This window comes from Podarcis vaucheri (assembly GCF_965113315.1).
Source record: "Podarcis vaucheri genome assembly, chromosome: 11".
Classification (NCBI taxonomy): Eukaryota; Metazoa; Chordata; class Lepidosauria; order Squamata; family Lacertidae; genus Podarcis; species Podarcis vaucheri.
The window spans coordinates 61673807-61693838 of NC_138749.1; the positions used below are offsets into that span (position 1 = coordinate 61673807).

The 20032-nt window shown below is 45.9% G+C and overlaps 1 long non-coding RNA gene across 1 annotated transcript; it reads right to left on the reverse strand.

The window, feature by feature from the left end:
* Window positions 1–3195: 3195 nt before the first annotated feature.
* LOC309542793 lies at window positions 3196–7843 on the reverse strand. The gene is made up of 3 exons (XR_014224439.1): window positions 7802–7843; window positions 4139–4373; window positions 3196–3378 (listed from the first exon to the last, which is right to left on the reverse strand). It is a non-coding gene; the product is annotated as an uncharacterized lncRNA (long non-coding RNA).
* Window positions 7844–20032: the final 12189 nt, after the last annotated feature.

The window sequence follows — 20032 nt, forward strand, 5'->3', positions numbered from 1 at the left end:
TGTATGAATTGCATTTAGTGGCTTCGATTCGATCACATTTTTAAGGGAGGAAAAACTCAGACAGATCTCTCAGTGGACTGCTTAGTTGTTGTTTGTTGGCGCTGCCTTTGGTGCTTCCTTGAAGGCTGGTGTGATTCTTCCACTTCTGACTGAGGGACACAGCGGCTGACAGATTTGTTGGAAGTAAAGATGAAAAAAGTTATTTACGTGGAATGATGACTTGAATCCTCTTTCAAGTTTTCATTTTTTTATGGCATAGCTCATAAAAGTTGTAATGCAATGGGAAGGCAATGCAGGGGCGGGAAGGAACAGAATGCTATAATCTCTGCAGCTTCTTTCTTGCTAAGCTTCTTAGGAGGCAGCCAATTCAAAATAGATTGAATAGCTGATAGACCTATCTCACTGCTTTTTATTTACAGTATGTATTAATTATTATTATTTCACTACAGTGGTACCTCGGTTCTTGAACCGCTCTGTTGCTGAACATTTTGGCTCCTGAACATCAAAAACCCAGAAGTAAATGCTCCAGCTTTTTAATGTTCCTCAGAAGGCGAACATCCGATGTGGCTTGCAATGAGTGCAAGAACCAGTCGGAAGCCACACCTCGGTTTTCAAACATTTCAGAAGCCAAACGGGCTTCCAGAATGGATTATGTTCGAGAACCGAGGTACCATTATATTTCTCTCTGAAAGTCAGAGTCACCAGATGCTCATTCCTACTAACATTACTTGTGTTTGCAACATGTTTAGGGAATATCCATGGGACTCAACCCTTCATGGTGTGCCAAGAGCTTTATCCCCATTTATTGTAGGCAGAGGACCAGAGTGGCTTTCCACTGATCGGATGGATAACCATATTACTGAGCTGAACTGGTTTTTGACACAAAATAATAGGCTAAAGAAACATAAACTTTGCAAAAGCTTGCTGTCTCTCTGAATTTGACCAAAAAGCCCCATTCAGGAGGATGGAGAGACTGCAAACTATGAATCTGCTGTTTAAGGTAGAGCAGAGGAACTTAGTTCAGCCAGCCCTGGTGTACCTCTCAAATAGCCAAGAGGTGGGATTTAAGGCTGCTTGTTTTAAAGGGCTCTGTGCAATGCAGCCCCAGGGTTAGAAGGGTAATCAAGCACCTGTTGGCAGTGCACCTGTGACACTCCATCCAGCTCATGATACACATGCAGATGCTCAGCTAGTTTCTTCATTAACTACCCAATTAACCTAAGAGGGAGTCTACAATGATTCTACTGAAATGCTTTATATTCAGAAATCACACTTACTTTACAGACCAAAAGTACAAGTTTTGGATTTTACTTATTCGGACATCACTGATCAGGCTCTTAGATCAAGGCTGCTTTTTTTTTTAAAAAAAAAAAAAAAGAACAGTTTAATGCTCCTATTTTTCAGAAGAAAAATGCACATTAAGCTAAAGATATGGGGGATTTATTTGGAAATATCAGACTTAAACATCTTGTTATACTGTGAAATGGAAAGAGCTGGATGCTTTGAATAGCAAATTCAGCGGTGTACTTCAGTACTGCAAGGCCCTTTCACTTCAATAGAATTTCTGTTTGCAGAGCACCTGAGGACTGGGGCTTTGCTGTGCCTGTCTGTTTGTGATAAAGCATAAAGCCAAGGATGGTTCCTTTAATGTGATTCCATCTTCTTTAAAGAATTTCCCATGTGCAGACAGTCACTTTCATAATATTCATGTTATGCTGTGCATTTAATACAGTTCTGATAAAATGGACTGAATAAGAGAGTTTGGATAGCCATTCTAATGATGCATTATTCTTCATTTTACAACCTATATCATAGAATCCAGGGCATTTCACACATGACACTAAAAGCACAGCTGAGCCTCTCACTCACAATATGACCCTATGTGTAAATGTTGTGAAGGCAAGGCAAAAAATAGTGAAGAATCATTCTAGCCAATACAGGTATTACATCTTAATTACGTGAGTGGGAAATGCAAACACAAAGTCATTAAAAAAAAAAAAAACCCAATTCTGCACACACCTGCAGAGTTTGGAGATACTATATTCAAGTCAAATCCTGGGCTGCAAGACATGACCACATCCGTGCCTCACTTATGTATACATGCTAAGATCACAGGCACACCACAAGAAGTGTCTACAAAATAGGACAACTTGAGCAAGGAAGTTATAGGAATTCCATAGGAACAGTCTACACCTTGTTTAACTGATCTGGGTTGGGAAACTCCTTCCTGATTTTCACCATGAGCAAAATCCATTCAATGAAACCTCCCAAGGGAAATGATTGCAAGTAACAAGTTCACACTGCTCAAAATGACATTTCCAATTATGGGAGTCCTTGATGGGAAAACAAAAACTCCAGTGGCTGGAGCCGCAGGGGTCTGTCCTGGGCCCGTTGTTGTTCAACATCTTTATAAATGACTTGGATGAAGGAATTGAGGGGATGCTCGTCAAATTTGCAGATGACACCAAACTGGGAAGGGTAGCTAGTGCAACAGAAGGCAGAATCAGAATTCCAAATGACCTTAACAGATTGGAGAACTGGGTGCAAGCTAACAAAATGAATTTCTTAGGGACAAATGTAAGGTTCTGCACTTAGACGGGAAGAACTAGGTGCACAAATATAGGATGTACTAGCAGTACATGTGAAAATGATCTAGGGGTTTTGGTGGACCACAAGCTTAAGATGAGTCAACAGTGTGATACAGCAACAAACAAAGCTAATGCTATTCTAGTGTCCAGATCAAGGGAAGTAATAGTACCACTCTATTCTGCCTTGGCCATGCCACACCTGGAATACTGTGTCCAATTCTGGTCACCACAATTTAAGGAGGATTGTGGAAGATGGAGCAAGCTTGTTTTCTCCTGCTCTGGAGGGTAGGACTCAAACCAATGGCTTCAAGCTACAAGTAATGAGATTCCAACTAAACATCAGGAAAAATGTTCCAATAGTAAGAGCTGTTTGACAGTGGAACGGTCTGCCTCGGAAGGTTGTGGACTCTCTTTCATTGGACATTTTTAAGCAGAGGTTGGATGGCCATCTGTCATGGATGCTTTAACTGAGATTCCTGCATTGCAGGGGGTTGGGATAGATGGCCCTTGGAGGTACCTTCCAACTCTACAATTTTATGATTCTGCTCTTTTAATCCTATTGCTTGTGGTCAGGCAGCCACATGTTTTGAGCAACTTGTGCCTGTAGTAACAAAGACGGGCCAATCGGCAAACCTCTAACTTCAGGGTGAATGCAACCCTATTTGGCACAAGATGAATACCATTTGCTTGGGCAAAAAACCCTGTCTACTCACAGTACTTTCATCTTGTCTGGATTGCCCTTCATCTAGTCCACTATCATGGGCAGACATCAATATAGCATTTGCTCCATCTACATTTGCTCCATCTACAATATAGCATTTGCTCCATCTACATTTGCTCCATCTACATTTGTTTCAGTGTATCTGAAGAAGTGTGCATGCACACGAAAGCTCATACCAAGAACTAACTTAGTTGGTCTTTAAGGTGCTACTGGAAGGAATTTTTTTATTTTTACATTTGGTAAGAACAAGACATAGAGTTAGATGTCATCTTCATATTGATGGTCTTTCATCCCAGACATCTAGCAGATGTTAAATGCCAAGCAAGCAAGGAAAATTTGCAAAATAACTTTATGTATGTTACTATAATTAGCAATTCAAAAGCACTCCAGTGCAAGTAGATAAATCGGTACCACAGTGGTGAGAAGGTAAACAGTGTTTCTGTGCACTCTGGCTTCAGTCACAGTGTCCTGTTGCACCAGAATCGGTTTAGTCCTGCTGGCAACTTGACCCAAAAACTGTGGACAAACGCTGGCTCCCTCAGCCTGAAAGCGAGATGAGCGCCACAACCCCAGTCGCATTTGACTGGACTTAACTGTCCAGGGGTCCTTTACCTTGTACCTTTACATGAGTGGATTTATTTTTTGGTGGTGGTGGGAGGTTGCTTTGCCCCCGCCAAGAAACATCATAGGAATACTAATACATATTACAATATCCACTATATTGTGGAAGTTGGTTTAATACATTGGCACCAGTGCATCACTTTTTCCCATCAGAAGAAAATTGACTGTTATGGTTTTAGCTAGATTATACTCTCGCTTTTTTTCTTACCTCATTTACAAAATTTAAGTCTGTGATGTTCTCATCAAGGGAAATGATGATAGAGTTACAGCAGCCCTGTGATTAAATTTACTCTGCAGCAACCTGTATATAATTTACAGCAAACCACTTCTTTTCTTTGTTTAACTGTATAACCTGCAGGGAACATGTTGCGGGAGTCTGTGTACCACTGTTTAAAGACTTCAGGAAAAGATGGATGCACAGCAGACTTGTCATGTTAAGCAATCTGGAATTTTGAAAAGCAATAATTAGAAAGACATTAGATGACGCTCCTGGCCTTTGACACCTGAGAGATATATTTTCAGGACCCATTGTTTTTTATATTGAATTTTAAAGTGCTGTAACCCACCCTGGACCCAATTCAAAGTGCTGGTTTTGACCTATAAAGCCTTAAATGGCTCAGGACCGCAATACCTCAAGGACCGCCTCTTTCCATATGAACCTATCCAAACCCTGATATCATCTTCTGAGGCCCTCATTTGTGTGCTGCCTCCTCAAGGGGTCTGGAGCGTGGCAACACAAGAACGGGACTTCTCTGCAGTGGCTCCCTGACTATGGAATGTTCTCCCCAGGGAAGTTCGCCTGGCACCTTCATTGTAGAATTTTAGGCGCCAGGTGAAAACGTTCCTTTTTAACCAGGCCTTTGGTGGATCTTATTAACATCCAACACCCTTTTAGTAAGTGGTTCTTTTTGGAGGGGGGGTTTTATTGGGTTATTGTTTTTTGTTTGATTTTATATGTTGTGGTCTTGTTTGTGAACCGCCCTGAGACCTCCGGGTATAGGGCAGTGTATAAATTGAATAAATAATAATAATAATAATAATAATAATAATAATAATAATAATAATAATTTTATTATTATTATTATTATTATTATTATTATTATTATTATGGTGAAAGGTGGGTAAGAAATCATCAACATTATCTAAACTTCAGGCAAAAGCCCTTCTCATAGACCAATTCACAACAAATAAAGACATTTTTGTTTTGTTTCTTGCACATGCTTTGGGTGGTTTGCACCATCGCATTCAGACCTCAGACTGGGATATCATAGGACTGAATTCTACTCCCAATCATCATCATCTGCCTGCCACAGTATATCCAGGCAGAGCACCCCTGTTATGTTGCAGGCTGAAACATCTGCTTCAGGAAACATTGCAATTGAGGGATGGATGAAGATAGCAACTGGTGTCGGATGGTGCAACAGTACTTTTAAAAGTGTTGTTCCGTGTGTGTGTGTGTGTGTGTGTGTGTGTGTGTGTACTGCCTCAGGCAGTCAAATATATTGAGCAGGCACTATATCTAGGTACATAAGCGTTAGGCTCAAGCTCTCTTTCAGACATCTAGATTTCTCTTGGGAGTATCCAAGGACACATGAATGGATTTTCACTCATGCAATGAAACTTCCCCTTCCTCTCTTCACCTCTGCAGCCCCTTGCCCCTGCCATATCTGCTCTGGTGAATCCCCCCAACAGACTGGAGCAGATTTTGGAGGCATTCAAGAAACAGGGATTTCATTCTGCCAGTGGTATTTGTTCTGTTTGTGCTGGATTTTTATTATATGACAACAACTCTCAGTGATCCACATACCTGAAGTCACACAGCCCATGGAGAAAATTAATACCTCAACTAACTTATTCCAAAAATGAGTTTCAGCTAAAAAATGTTGTGTTTTAAACAGTCTTCACTTTAATAGAGACCTTAGCACTTAACCGTATACTTAAACTCCATTAACTACTTCAAAGAGACTTACTGTATTTTTCGCCCCATAGGGCGCACCTAGGTTTTTTGGGGGGAATAAAGGGTAAAAAATATTTTCCCACCCCCCAGGCGTGAGCCAACCCCCAGAACAGGCTGCTATCCGCAGGGATGCAGGCAGCTCTCCGCAAGCCATGGGAGTCCGGCGGGAACTCCCGCAGGCTCCCAAGGCTTGCGGATAGCTTCCTGAAGCCTGCTTTCGCCCCATAGGACACACACACATTTCCCCTTCATTTTTGCAGGGGGAAAAGTGCGTCCTATAGGGCAAAAAATACGGTAATTGCATCTAATTTTCTCTGGAGTTCTGCCCAATCATAGTGATCCAATGAGGAAGCAACAAGTACACAAACATAACCTTCCGACTGTTCAATATAGAATGGGAAAGAATCATAGGATGGAGACAAAGTCTGGTGTAAGTAGCTTCAACATGCATTTTCTGCGGCAGGCATTTATCTGCAAACCACTTTTGATAGAATATCTGGCTGTCTTCACCCTTAGGCACTTGCCGGCTTCCTGTTGCCAAGAGAAGCCCAGTACCACCCACTGGGTTCTGAATTTTGATTAGTGTGTTTTGGATCAGGTTGCTAATCTCTAAACTCCCAGACTCTGAGGAACAGAATAATGCTTTCTGCTGTTTTAACATCAGCCCAAAGCATGTTATTGTCTGTGCACTTACAAAATCCAGAACAATGGTAACTGTAAAAAGCATATCCTTTCCGTAAGTTTCAAGGTGCATCTCTTGCCTGTTGCCTGGAAGATTTGATTATGGTTTTTGAATAGTAAAGAGGTTCTTTAGGCCCTGAGCAAAACCGGGGGGGGGGGGCAGTTTGCATTGTTTAACTGTGGGCTTTTCCTCCCAGGTTTGAAGAGCTCCAAGTAAAAACAGAAATCTTGTTCATAAGGTTCCCCACGTTTGCATTATGCTATGCTATTATATTCATGGAATTTTGTTATTGTTGCTTAACTTTTCACAAAATCATTAGGCTGAAGCACCACTCTTCAATTTTTCTAAATAGTGTCATTTGACCCAGCATCTAGTTTAATCCAGCTTCCACTTTGGAACATATTTCCTTACAAGTGGCAAGGCTCTAATAGGGTCACATTGATTGGTAGACAGGCCCATTATATGCTACCTTGTACAACAATAAGGGCAATTTCAAATGGCATTCAATCAAAAAGCGGAAGGGTTATTAAGCAAGGTTTGGTCCTGTAGATCTTTCCTGTTTTTAGGGAAGTACAGTGGTGCCCTGCAAGACGAATGCCTCGCAAGACGGAAAACTTTCTAGATGAAAGAGTTTTCCGTTTTGGAGGTGCTTCGCAAAACGAATCCCCTATGGGCTTGCTTCGCAAGACGACAATGTCTTGCGAGTTCCTGCTGGTTTTTTTCCCTTTCCCCCTTTTTTCTAAGCCGCTAAGCCACTTATCAGCTGATCCGATCAGCAGATAAGCCGCTAAAAGCCGCTAATAGTGCTAATCCTTCAATGGGCTTGCTTCGCAAGACGAAAAAAACCGCTAGACGAAGAGAATCACAGAACGGATTCTTTTCGTCTTGCGAGGCACCACTGTAAAATATGGTATGGCATTTTGATGATTAAAATTATAGATGAAAACATTTCTACTGACATCAGTAGCCTGGAAAATTTAACATGTGGCAATCCAAGCCTCATTACAGATAAGCATCCATCGACTCCACCTTTCTTTAGCCCATGATTCATTTCATTTATTACACTTAACATACAAGGAGATCAAAACAATAAACGTTGTTCTTCTTCCTCCTACATTTTACCCTCACAACAACCCTGGCAGGTATGTCAGGCTGAGACTCCTACCCTCCCACCCGGTCCCCTCAGCCGCCCCCTGGCTACCCAGACCCCCCCCTTCCCCAAGCGCCCTCACTCAGGCAGCTCTGGCAGTTGCAGCCCCTCACATCTGCTGGTGCTCGTGGAGTTCAGTAAATACGGTATGTACCATAAATACTGAGACAAAAGTGCAACACACAGGCTGGAGAGCTGGAGCTGCAGCTACAGTGGAGTTACACTGAGCTAACAGGAGCAGCTGCCATTACACAGCTTGCCTCACTCTTTGATGTTTAAATATACGGTACTAAATATGCCAGTGTTTTGAGTATTTAATAAAATATCAGAGTTGTTCTGTTTGGTGTTTAAAATATTTCTTTCTTAATTTTGGGCTCAAAAAAATAGGGGTCGTCTTATACATGGGGGCGTCTTATACACAGAAAAATACGGTCAAAAACAAGGATTTGTTTAGCGCTGTCATGTGATTAAATGTCTTAGTTGATTAATAATGAGTGGATTAAGGCATTTATTAAAATAGCTCTGAAGCCAAAAGCATACTTGGTTTTACGATGATGCGCAGGCATCTTCTAGAAGAAGCACTCCAGACTATGTGAGAGAAAAAGAAGAGAGCCTCGTTTAAGGGTGTCTGTCATCAGAAGTTTGTATTAATTACTTTTTTTAAGATTATGAGCTGAATATACAGGGCCACACAATGAGACTTTCACTTCCTCTCTTCCCTCCTGCAGGGGGATGAATTGAAAATGATCATTATAGGCGTCACATGATTAACTTTTGTTGCTCATATCTAGATTTGATCAGTTAATTGAAACAGTGAAAGAACTGCTCTACATAAGAAACAAAATTGACTGCACATTATTAACATGCAGTAATATTGTGAAATATCTAAATCTTTGATGTTTGTTTAATGGACCATATTCACATTTTGTTTTACTGTTTATGCCAAAATACACATCTATTAAGGAGCAAAAAAATATTGTCAAGTATGGTGTGTGGAAAGAATTATTATGCAGAGCTGCTCACACAACACTGGCCCTGTCCTCTAGCGGTATTGATGTTGCAAAAAAATCATAATTCCCTGGTTTGGAATACAAGTTTGTCCAACTCCTAATGTTCTGCTATATTACCAGTTGAGTGCCATTTCCCCAGTAAGTTCTTCTGTGGACTACAGCACAGAATGTTAAATGAGATTCTAAGGATGCACTGTGAATAGTCAACAAAAAGCCAGCTACTTTGTAGGTATATTAATTCTTTAATTACTCTCAATGGAAAGAGATTGTTCTTCTTGATTGTTGTGAACTCTCCAATCAGACCATTCAACTACTCAGCCTTGTATTTAGTGAATATATTCTCCTTTTCATGCCAGTGTATTATTGTGCTTTCCCCACTCAGATCCAAAGTATGGTTACGAAAAAAAATTCAATGAATCTGGGGACACTTTTTTTTTTTTAAGCTGAGTAGCAACAGGGAGTCAGTAGTGGGGATGGTGAGGCAAAAGACCCTGGGCCCAAGCACACATGCTTATTGTATAAATGTGCAAAGCCCTTCTTTCACACCCTGTGAAACATAAATACTCAGTGTTTTTAAAATACTCGGCAACAGCCACCCGCCAGTGACTCCCAGCCTCCCCTGATCTCCTGCCCGCTTCCCCCTTTGTTTTGACTGATTGGGGGAGGCTTGGGACAAAAGATGTGCAATAGTTCTAGACCGTGTGGATTACAGGCAACTGCCCATTTGCATGGGGTTGCGTTCTGGGTCTTCGTGCCTGTTGGCAGACCCTGTTCCCCCCACCGCCCGCCCTGCCCTGCCCTGCACCGGTCTTGTTCCACCCCCTTTTCGGGCCACTTCCAGGTCCACAGAGATGAGTGTGTGATGGTCACACCTCAATCAGATGCGCATAAAATAGTCGCTGCCTGTACATTTAAAAACACACACCAGCACTCAAACTCCATTGATTCTAGACTAAAATGTGTGTGTGCAGAATCAAGTGTCTGGAGTGAGAAGCAACTGCTGTCCTTTTCAGCTGTGCCCCAGATTACAGCCTGTTTATTTTGTTCCATAGAATTCAATGGGGGCCACTGAGTCCCAATCATGAGCGTAGCCAGGATTTTTTTATGGGGGGGGGCAGGCTTTTTTTAGGGAGGGCAGAACCTCAGTTAGTATTTATATATTGAATTAGGGGGGCACCTGCCCCCCTGCCACCTTGGCTAGGCCTATGGTCCCAAGCCAGCTCCTCTTCCCATAGCTTTTCCCTCAGCCCTTTTTCACAGTGGTCACTTGAGAGTGCAATGGGTTAATAAATGCCAAGAAGTGATGAGCATGCCTCCCCAATCCAAGATCTTCAGCTGCAATCCTAAAAACGTGAAGGGGTAAGGCCCATAGAATATACCAGCCCTAATTTCTGAGTAAGCACACATCTGTTTGCAGGTTTATTCAAGTATGGGTCAAGATGAAATGGCGAGGGAGTCACCTTAATAATAAGATGATGAAAGGAAGAGTGTGAAACACATTTATTTATTTATTTCCAGAATGTATTAATGTGGGAAGAAAATACTAATTCCTCACCAAAGCCCTGCAATGATTGCATGCTGAAAATGAAGACATTTGCACCCACTATAGTAATGCTGCAAGGGACTTTTTTATGTGTCATTATGACAGATGGTGGAGGCAGTGAGCCCCATTCCAGTGAGTGAGCCTGTCCTTGGCTGTACTACTGGTGTTAGCCCTCTCACTGGTCAAAGTTGAAGGAGTTAAGGGGCAGAGGAACTAGGAGATGGAGGCCAGGGAAGATGAAACAGGTTTGTAAACACAACTGAAACCAGTTTAGGTTAGATTTTTTTAAGTAAACAAAGGGGTTTTACTTTACTGAAACATTACTGTTTACAACTTCAAAAAGAGGTGCAAGTAATTTTCACCTGTGAGCTGATATAGATAGATGATAGATAGATAGATAGATAGATAGATAGATAATAGATAGATGATAGATAGATAGATAGATAGATAGATAGATAGATAGATAGAAGATAGATAGATAGATAGATAGATAGATAGATAGATGATAGATAGATAGATAGATAGATAGATAGATAGATAGTATTGTAGCCTTATGAGGCTTTGCCCTTGGGTGGGGAAAATATTGCGTCTGGGAAAGGGAAGTGGGAGTCAACAGACACTCAAGGAATAGTTTCGGAGAAAAGGCTTTTATTTCTACCATCCATGAACTGGTAGAAGGAGCAAGTGTGATAGTTCACAAAAAGCATGCATGAGTTCACAATCATGTGCACAAGCATATTTACCCCTTTCCAGTTCCGTCCCCCTTTCTCCTCCCTCAGGAGTTCCTCTGAGCATGAACAGAAAGCTGTCTTGGGACCATTGGGGACTCTTCCCAGGAAAGGGGGGGTGAGAGGGTTTCAGTGTGTTCCCAGTTATGTTTCCATCTCTTGTTCTGGCATGGTTGTGGTTCGAGGACCCGACCCCCGTGTAGTGGAATAAAGACACTGAGACACGCAATATATGGTTAATGGGCAAGAAAAGGCCACAACTTTTATTGGTTACAGCAATGGAAAAAGGTATTGGCTTAGGCATTGGATATGGGTTATTCACCAGTAGGTGGAGCCTGTCGATGCTAATCAGACTATAGGCTCACCCCTGTTGTCACCGAGGGTCGTGCCAAGGCCTCCCGCCAAGCAGGCATCGGACGGAATACACGACCCCCAGATTCCTTTAACGGAATACCCCTAAAGCATTGAAGGCATAGGCGATGGCCACACCTAGCACTTTGACACACCACGACACATTATTCCAATGCCTAACCTACCCACCAATACCACAAAAGTTGTGACGATTGCTACGAGGTAGGCGAAAAAACCAAATAGCCTAGTGCCAAATGGAAAAACTCCTACCAGGCCCCCCAGGCAACCGGGGCGACCAACCTAAGGTCCATAGCAAGGCCAAGAACCTAAGCCCTAACTAAAGGGAGTGGAGGGTGGGTGACTTCTCGAAGCGGCGACGACGACGAAATGGGGCCGGGGGAAGGCTGGCGCTGCAGCAAAAGGCTGCTGAACACGCCCCCTCAGCGGCACCTGGTTGGGTGGCCACACAGGGGGCGTGGGCGCCAGCCAGGTGAGCTGGAGGCAGGGGGCTACGCCCCCTGCCAGGCGGAGCTCGGGTTCCCGACCACAACCCCTCCCCTCTCTTTCAGGGAGGAGAGTCTTTGTGGTTCGAGGACCCGACCCCCGTGTAGTGGAATAAAGACACTGAGACACGCAATATATGGTTAATGGGCAAGAAAAGGCCACAACTTTTATTGGTTACAGCAATGGAAAAAGGTATTGGCTTAGGCATTGGATATGGGTTATTCACCAGTAGGTGGAGCCTGTCGATGCTAATCAGACTATAGGCTCACCCCTGTTGTCACCGAGGGTCGTGCCAAGGCCTCCCGCCAAGCAGGCATCGGACGGAATACACGACCCCCAGATTCCTTTAACGGAATACCCCTAAAGCATTGAAGGCATAGGCGATGGCCACACCTAGCACTTTGACACACCACGACACATTATTCCAATGCCTAACCGCCACCCGAGCCAAAGGCTCGCCGCCAATACCCTCACTGCTGCAACCAATCCCAGATGCTTTTGCTGACGCTAGCTAACCAAATGTCGTTCCCCAAGTCCGATAAATGCACACCATCATTCCGGTATAGAGCTAGTTCGCTAATCCGGATACGATCATGCCGGATGACACGGCCACTCATCAAACACACCCAACGGACTACCGCCCGATTTACGAGTTTCCTGGTTCTTTCAATGGCCACACAACTTTGCGCACCGCGCCACTCGATTCTTTTCAGGAAGGAAGACCAGAACACCGTCGTTCTGGGGCACAAGGCTGCCAAAGCACTCAAGTCTCTTTTTATGCTTCCCAACAAGTCCGCACTCTTTCTATTGGCTAGGTCATTCTCGCCCAACTGTATCACAATGGCATCGGGAGGGCCAAAGTTGGCAACTTTCTCCCGCAACAACGGCATCAGCTCTTCCCATCGCATGCCTCTTCTCGCAAACCAGGAAACTCGGACATCATTTGGGAGGCCAAGGTTAGTCGTCAGGCCGCAGCTTGCTGCACGCACGCGGGCCCAATGAACAATACTGTGGCCGCAGATCCACACGTTTCTTCTGAGCAAAGCTAGGGGGTAAAGACAGAAAGACGGCAGGTAAGAGTGGCCCAACGGCCGGACACATACTAGCGAATGTAGGACTTATAAGCATTGGATCTCCACCGGCCCATTTCTTTGATCCTATCCGCCGGTAGACCTAAGTGCGCCGCCGTGGTTGCGGCACCAATCCTAAAGGAATGCGCAGCGTACTCCTGGGCAGATAGTCCACAGGACTCGATCGCCTTGCGCAGTACTCTGGTGAATTGGTATCTCGACATGGGCGACCCATCCTCGTGGATCAAAAACGGACCCGGGCCAGGTGGCCTAATGTCGAGATACCGTCTGGTGTCTTTTACCGGACATGGTCCCTGCTGTGATGATGCTGAAAGTTTGACCAGGACTCCCTTGCCCGCCTGATCTGTCTTGGACTGTCGTATGAGCACTGACACGGAAGAGCTAGCTAGCTGCACGTCCTCGCACAGGAGTCCGCGGTTCGGACCCCGTGCGCTAGCTTCAAACACAACCTCCCCAACCCTTAATGCGCCAAAGAAGGCGATAGCATATGCCGCAGAGAAAAGACGTGCTTCGAACCTGGACCAGCAAATTAACCTGAGCTTTTTGCGAATTTGACACAATAACCCGTAAGAAATCGGCTTACGGCCTTTGTCCCTGGGAGGCTGTAACCTACACCAACCCTCGATAGCCCTACGTATCATGAAGTCGTTACACGGGTCATGAGAAAATGTAGCTTTTGAAAAGAAGCTGATGGCTGCTACATGGATCTTTAACGTTTTTGGGGCGCGCCCCAGGTCGTCGAGATGCGAAAGATACTGCAAAACGTCGTCTGTGTTGGGAGGCACGTTATATGAGAGCCCGGATAACCTAAACCTGAAACCCATGAAATCACTCCAGGCCTTCTTGTAGGACCTGAGCGTGGAAGGTGCCACGGACGCTAATACTCCCTGTATCACTTTGCGTCTCCAACGTTCCACAGGTACTCCGGAAAGGGTTCGGGCAACCGTTGTGCTCCAGGTGCAAGCGACCGGAAGCGAGGAATCTGGAATCGAGACAAGGCATCGGCTATATCATTATTGGCTCCGGGAACAAATTTGGCTGAGAATACTATGTTGTACTCAAGGCAACGGAGGACGAAGGACCGCAAGAGGGAGGAAACCCTCTCGGACCGAGATGACTGCCTGGCGAGAATGTTCACTACCGCCAGGTTGTCGGTCCTGAAGCACACGCGATGGTCCCGAAACTCCTCCGTCCAAATGTGAACAGCCACCACTATAGGAAAGAACTCGAGAAAGGTGAGATCCCGTGTGATGGCCTGGCCTAACCAAGCCGTCGGCCAGCGTTGAGCACACCAACGCCCCTTGAAGTACAGCCCGAAGCCAATGGACCCGGCCGCGTCTGATTGAACCTGGAAGTCTGAAGACAAATTCAAAACGTCCTGCCATAGAGACACCCCGTTGTAATTTGCTAAGAATGCCAACCATACCTCAAGATCTAACTTGACCGACCTGGGGAGGCGAACCCGATGAAGCGGGTGTCTAAGACCGACCGACAATCTATTAAGGCGGGCACAGAAGGGGCGTCCGGGGGACACCACTCTGCATGCGAAGTTGAAGTGACCTAATAAAGACTGAATCTGCCTAAGGGTAATCTTCTTAAGCCTAAGAGTGTCCTGAATTAATTCCCTAAGGGCTTCAATCTTTTCTACCGGGAGGCGTGACGACTGAGCCACAGTATCCAATTCGATGCCTAGATAAGTGAGTCTTGTGGTAGGTCCCTCCGTTTTTTCAGCTGCGAGTGGAACCCCCAAGTCTTGGGCTAGGACTGCAAAGGCCTGAAGTAAGGATGCGCATTCACCCGAGTCGGGGCCACCCACGAAAAGAAAATCATCCAGGTAATGCGTGACCCCAGAGGAATTAGTCCTGAATCGGAGGGCCCAGTCCAAGAACGTGCTGAAAGCCTCAAAAGCTGAACAAGCCACTGCGCAGCCCATCGGCATGGCCCTGTCAACATAATATTTTCCTTGGAATTTGAAACCCAGCAACCTAAAGTCGCTAGGGTGGACTGGCAGAAGGCGGAAGGCCGATTCAATATCGCACTTTGCCAACAGAGCCCCATGTCCAAAAGTACGGATAAGCTTAACCGCCTGATCAAAGGAAGCATACTTAACCGTGCATAGCTCAGGTGGGATGGCGTCATTAACTGATCCGCCTTTCGGGTAAGAGAGGTTGTGAATGAGTCTAAATTCTCCGGGGGTTTTCTTGGGCACGATACCTAGCGGAGATATGTGCAGGTTCGGGATGGGAGGGGTGTCAAAAGGGCCTGCTACCCTGCCTGCGCTAACTTCCTTGGCTATCTTACGTTCGGCGACTTCCGGCCTTTCCCTAACTGATTTTTGGTTTGGCGAATCCTTCGAAATCAAAGAACCTACAATAGGAATTCGGAACCCGCTGGAAAACCCATCCCGCAGATAGGAGGCAGCATTTTTATCTGGGTAAAAGGCCAAGAGGTTACAAAGGGGGGCGAGCTTGATAGGGGAGAAGGCCAATTCCAGAATTACCTCATCTCCTGTTCCCGGATGCGGGGGCTCCCCTGGGACTGGGCTGATGGAACCCCCGGCCTCCACGAAAGGGCTGTCTTGCTCCTTTAAAGCAGGATGTGGCGGGGTGAGCCCCGGCGCATCTCTCACACTCATGCGGGAATCTACAAGATGGCCTTTGGCACAACCCTTTATTGTACTCCCAACATACGCGACGCCTGTAATCCTTTCTCTGCTCATTCCTGACCGCCCGATATGGGTCAACTGGTTTCTTCTCTACGTACGGGCCCACTGCCACTGACCAGATGCCGCTCTCAATCTGATCCCAGCGTGCCAAGGGGATCCTGGAAGCTTTCCTCCGAAATTTCTTGTCATAGCTTATGGCTGCCGCCTCCCCGGCCAGAGCACAGGCCGTGCGGATATGCGAAAGGTAAGCAACAAGATGGACGGCCCTCTTGGGGTAGGCAGCGACAATGATCCCCATAAAGGCCTGAAAACCATCGAGCCAGTTCTCGAATGTCCTAGGCACGGAAGGGTACCTGCTCCTTTTCTTACCATGGGAAGGCCTCTTTTCGCCCCTACCCAATTCCTCAGCCGGGGGAACTAACTTAAACATGTCCACAAATTCTCCATTTAAGATTTTCGCACGCATCTTGGGGGAGAGGTGATCACCCGGTATAACATCAGATGTTGAGTAGGTGGATGTGGAGGCATCTTTTACCAAGGCCCCATCCTTCCACTCTTGTGTCCCCCCAAACTTTTTCCGGTGGCTATTGGCCCTCCTAGAAAGGGCCCAGTCTGGGAGACCAGACACTTCCTCGCCCCTCCCCCAGTAGGACCCCAGGGACGCATCGCTATCGTAGTCAGAAGAAGAGGTACCTGTTTCATCATCTGTGTCGTCCTTTCTTGACTTGCTCCTCCTACAAGTGTGTTTTTTCTTTTCACGCCTCTTACCCGAAGGTTTCTCCACCGCTGCTGCAGTGGTGGTATCCTCCACTTCCTGTAGCTCGTCTTCCCCACCTGCTGAAGACCCTGACTCCGGCGACTGCGCCCTGGGCCGCTTGTCCTGTGTGCGGGTAGAAGAGCTGGGGGAAGCCAGATGGTTATTACGAGTGGACTTAGCACGCGCTTTCCCCCCCCGAGCGTGAGGCGCAGCGGCCTTAGCCTGCGACTGGGACCTTGTCCGTACCGGACCAGGGCTGGAATTCGTAGCCGCCCCCGCCCCATGATCATCATTAAACAAGGCAGCTGACGTACAGGGTAATTCATCCCACCTGGCGGATCTTGAACCCCCAGGAATCACCTGGGTCTCTGGAATGACATCGGGCGATGGGGGGGGGCTAGGTTCAGCATCGGGGAAACGCTGCTCATATTCATCAATAAATGATCTAAAAGCGTTGAGAAAGTGGGAAACGGGCTTCGCTTTGTTGGCCTTTCCCCGCTGACCCCGGGACGTGTTCCCCTCAGCATTGCGTGCAGTTTCAGATGCGTGCTTTCTCTTAGGAGCCATGGGGTGCGCTTGTGCACTAATACCTCAAAGGTGGTTGATAGTGTGTGTGCAAACTTATATATGTATATACGTATTTATAAGACTAATACCTTCCTAATTTATGTATGCTTCTGTTTCTATATATTTATTTATTTCTTATAATTTTTTTTTGTATATGTATATATATATTATTTATTTATTTATTTCTTTATTTTATTCAAAAATAAAAATTTATTATTATTATTATTATTATTTATTTATTTATATGCCTGTATATCTATTTATTGTATAATCAGTTCCTATTAATTTATGTATTATTTATTTATTTATTTATTTTTACCTACTATTTAATCCAATTAATATTCCCACTATTGAATGTGCCAATTATCCCACTCAAATATTGCTATTACTGTCAAATTATATTGCCACTCCTGCTATTGACTGATTAAAAATTATCTCAATGAATTGTCACTATAGTTCAGTAACCAATTCTCAATTTATCCCACTAGTTCGCCTGTGCTACCAGCACACAGGGCACAGGGAGCTGGTAACCACAGTGCAGTCGCTAGGCGGTAACTCAAATGTAGCTCCTCCTTTGTGTTTTAGCCAGGTGTGGGCAGCTGCTTGGAGAGAAGCCACTCCCACAAAACTTCAAATAATAAAGCCAAGGCACTATAGGTGGCTCTGGCCTGCAGCCAAGCTGCACTTCCTAATACAAAAGAACAATGGCCCAGCGATCCTCTGCCTGCCACAGGTAAAATAGGATGTCAATAGCCCTTTGAGAATGTGCCTCTGGGGAACAATAGGTTTAACTATTGCTCGTTAGCGTTTAATTGTTCTGCTGGACCAGAAGATGGAGGCTACCAAAGACAGAGACACCAGCCACACAGAAACACTATTCCCCTTCAAATAAACAAAAGGTAGGGTTGCAGTAAAGTCACAGAGCCGGCGAGCACGAGGGGGGGGAACCCTCTCCTCCGCCACACTTAGCAAACTAGAGAAGTGGTCCACCCTCCCCACGCTATTGTTAAAGCTGCAGCAGGCGAGAAAACTATTTAAAAGCTAAGTTAAACTGGGGGCGGACGCAGGCTGATTGGGGGGGGATCTCAAGATCACAACCCACCTTAGACCCGAGAAATCGAGCAAGAAAAAGGTGGCCCACCCCTTCACAAATGTGAACCACAATACCCAATACCAGCACGCAGGCAGTACCAAGAGTACCCAGGCACACACACCAACACACACAAACGCCCACTTGCAATAGATCTGGTTGGAAAACGCTCCTCACGAAGTCGGAGGGGTGGTAGGCAGCAACGCGCACGCCCGAAAGGCTGTGCCCCCCGCCGCGTGAAACCCCGCTGTGGGCCAAAGGCACCCGGGAAGAAAGCCAAGTAGACAACGAGGGTGGTGGGACCCAAAACCAACTGGGAACCGAAGACACACCTATAATAAACCGCGGAGCTCAAAGGGCAAAATGCGAAGGGGCAAGATCACCGCGCCCCCACTCCACGCATTGGTTGCGAGACCCACCAGCAAAGCTTTCCGGGCCCCCTGAAGAAGCTGGTACCACGACGCTACGTGGGTGCGAGAGACGCGATCGGTTAAAACCCCTCCCCCGAGCGTCCCGGCCGCCGGAAAGCTGGGAGCGGAGCAAGCGGGGAAGGAAAAAACGCGCCCGTCAGCTGTTGGGCGGGTAAAAGCAGCCGGCAGCGGCAAGAGATAAGGACCACGTGGGCTGCTGCCTGAACAGGGCACCAATCGAGCGGAGCAAGCGGGGAAGGAAAACGCGCCCGTCAGCTGTAGGGCGGGTAAAAGCAGCCGAATCGATTAAGACCCCAGTGGGTTTTGCAGCGCAAGCCGCTGCTGTATCGATAGGAAAGGGGGGGGGAGAAAAAGGAGGAGGCAAGCAGGGGCGGAATAGGAGATAGCACAAACAGCAGCTGCAGCCAACCACCAAATGGGAAAAGGCAGAAACCAGCAAAGCACTCCCCTGATAAAGACGCGTTGAATCCGGCTCCACGTGGTCACCGACGCCGAGCTCCGGTGAGATGCTGACTTCTCGAAGCGGCGACGACGACGAAATGGGGCCGGGGGAAGGCTGGCGCTGCAGCAAAAGGCTGCTGAACACGCCCCCTCAGCGGCACCTGGTTGGGTGGCCACACAGGGGGCGTGGGCGCCAGCCAGGTGAGCTGGAGGCAGGGGGCTACGCCCCCTGCCAGGCGGAGCTCGGGTTCCCGACCACAACCCCTCCCCTCTCTTTCAGGGAGGAGAGTCTTTCCCGGACAGAAAGCAAGTTGCAGTGTGGTTCTTTAGCAAGGCCAGAAGGCATGAGAAAGGCCTGAGAAACAATGGACTGTTCTCTACCTTTGTTACAGCAGAGCGGAATGTTTCTGATGCTTAGCTGCTGAGAAAATGATTTTGAAAAGCTTTGAGAAGCTTTGAGCCTGCTTTGGTGGGGGGTGACTTCGGGCCTAGGTGAGGACATCAGTATCTGTCTAAAAAGTGTTAGGAGAGGCAATAATTTTAAAATCAAACGGAAACAGAAAGAAAATAGAAGACCGAAGCAGAATTAATCCTAATCAAAGAGGGACAGTCAATTGTGGACAAAAGATGGACTTGTGAGAAAGTCCCCAAAAGAAAGCTTAGCCAAGCAAAATTTAAACTGAAAACTCAGAAAAATACCAAAATGAAGATTTTAAGGATAATCACCAAAAAAACAAAAACAAAAACACCACGTGACAACTGGAGAAGCCAAGAGAAGATGAAGGAATTTGAAGGGGATAAATCAAGTTTTGCTTACTTTTCAAACGAATTAATCTTCGGATGTAAAAAGGAGCACATGAAAGCACATAGATGGGTATGAAGTTTGCTTAAAGCACAGTGAAAAATAGGTAGGGGAAATGCAAAGTTTTTCTTTTAAAAGGCAACAAGAGAAGCCATCTGATGTTAGGAAAAGTGTGAGGTTTTCATTGCTGAAGCTAGAAAAGCCAAGATTGGGAAGACTTTAGCACAGGAAAGACTTAGAAGCAAGAAGTGTTGGTGGATGAAGGCTGATGAAGTGTAGCTGGTAGCACAAAAACTGAAAGCCCTCTGCAATGTTCTTAGTAATACTTTGATA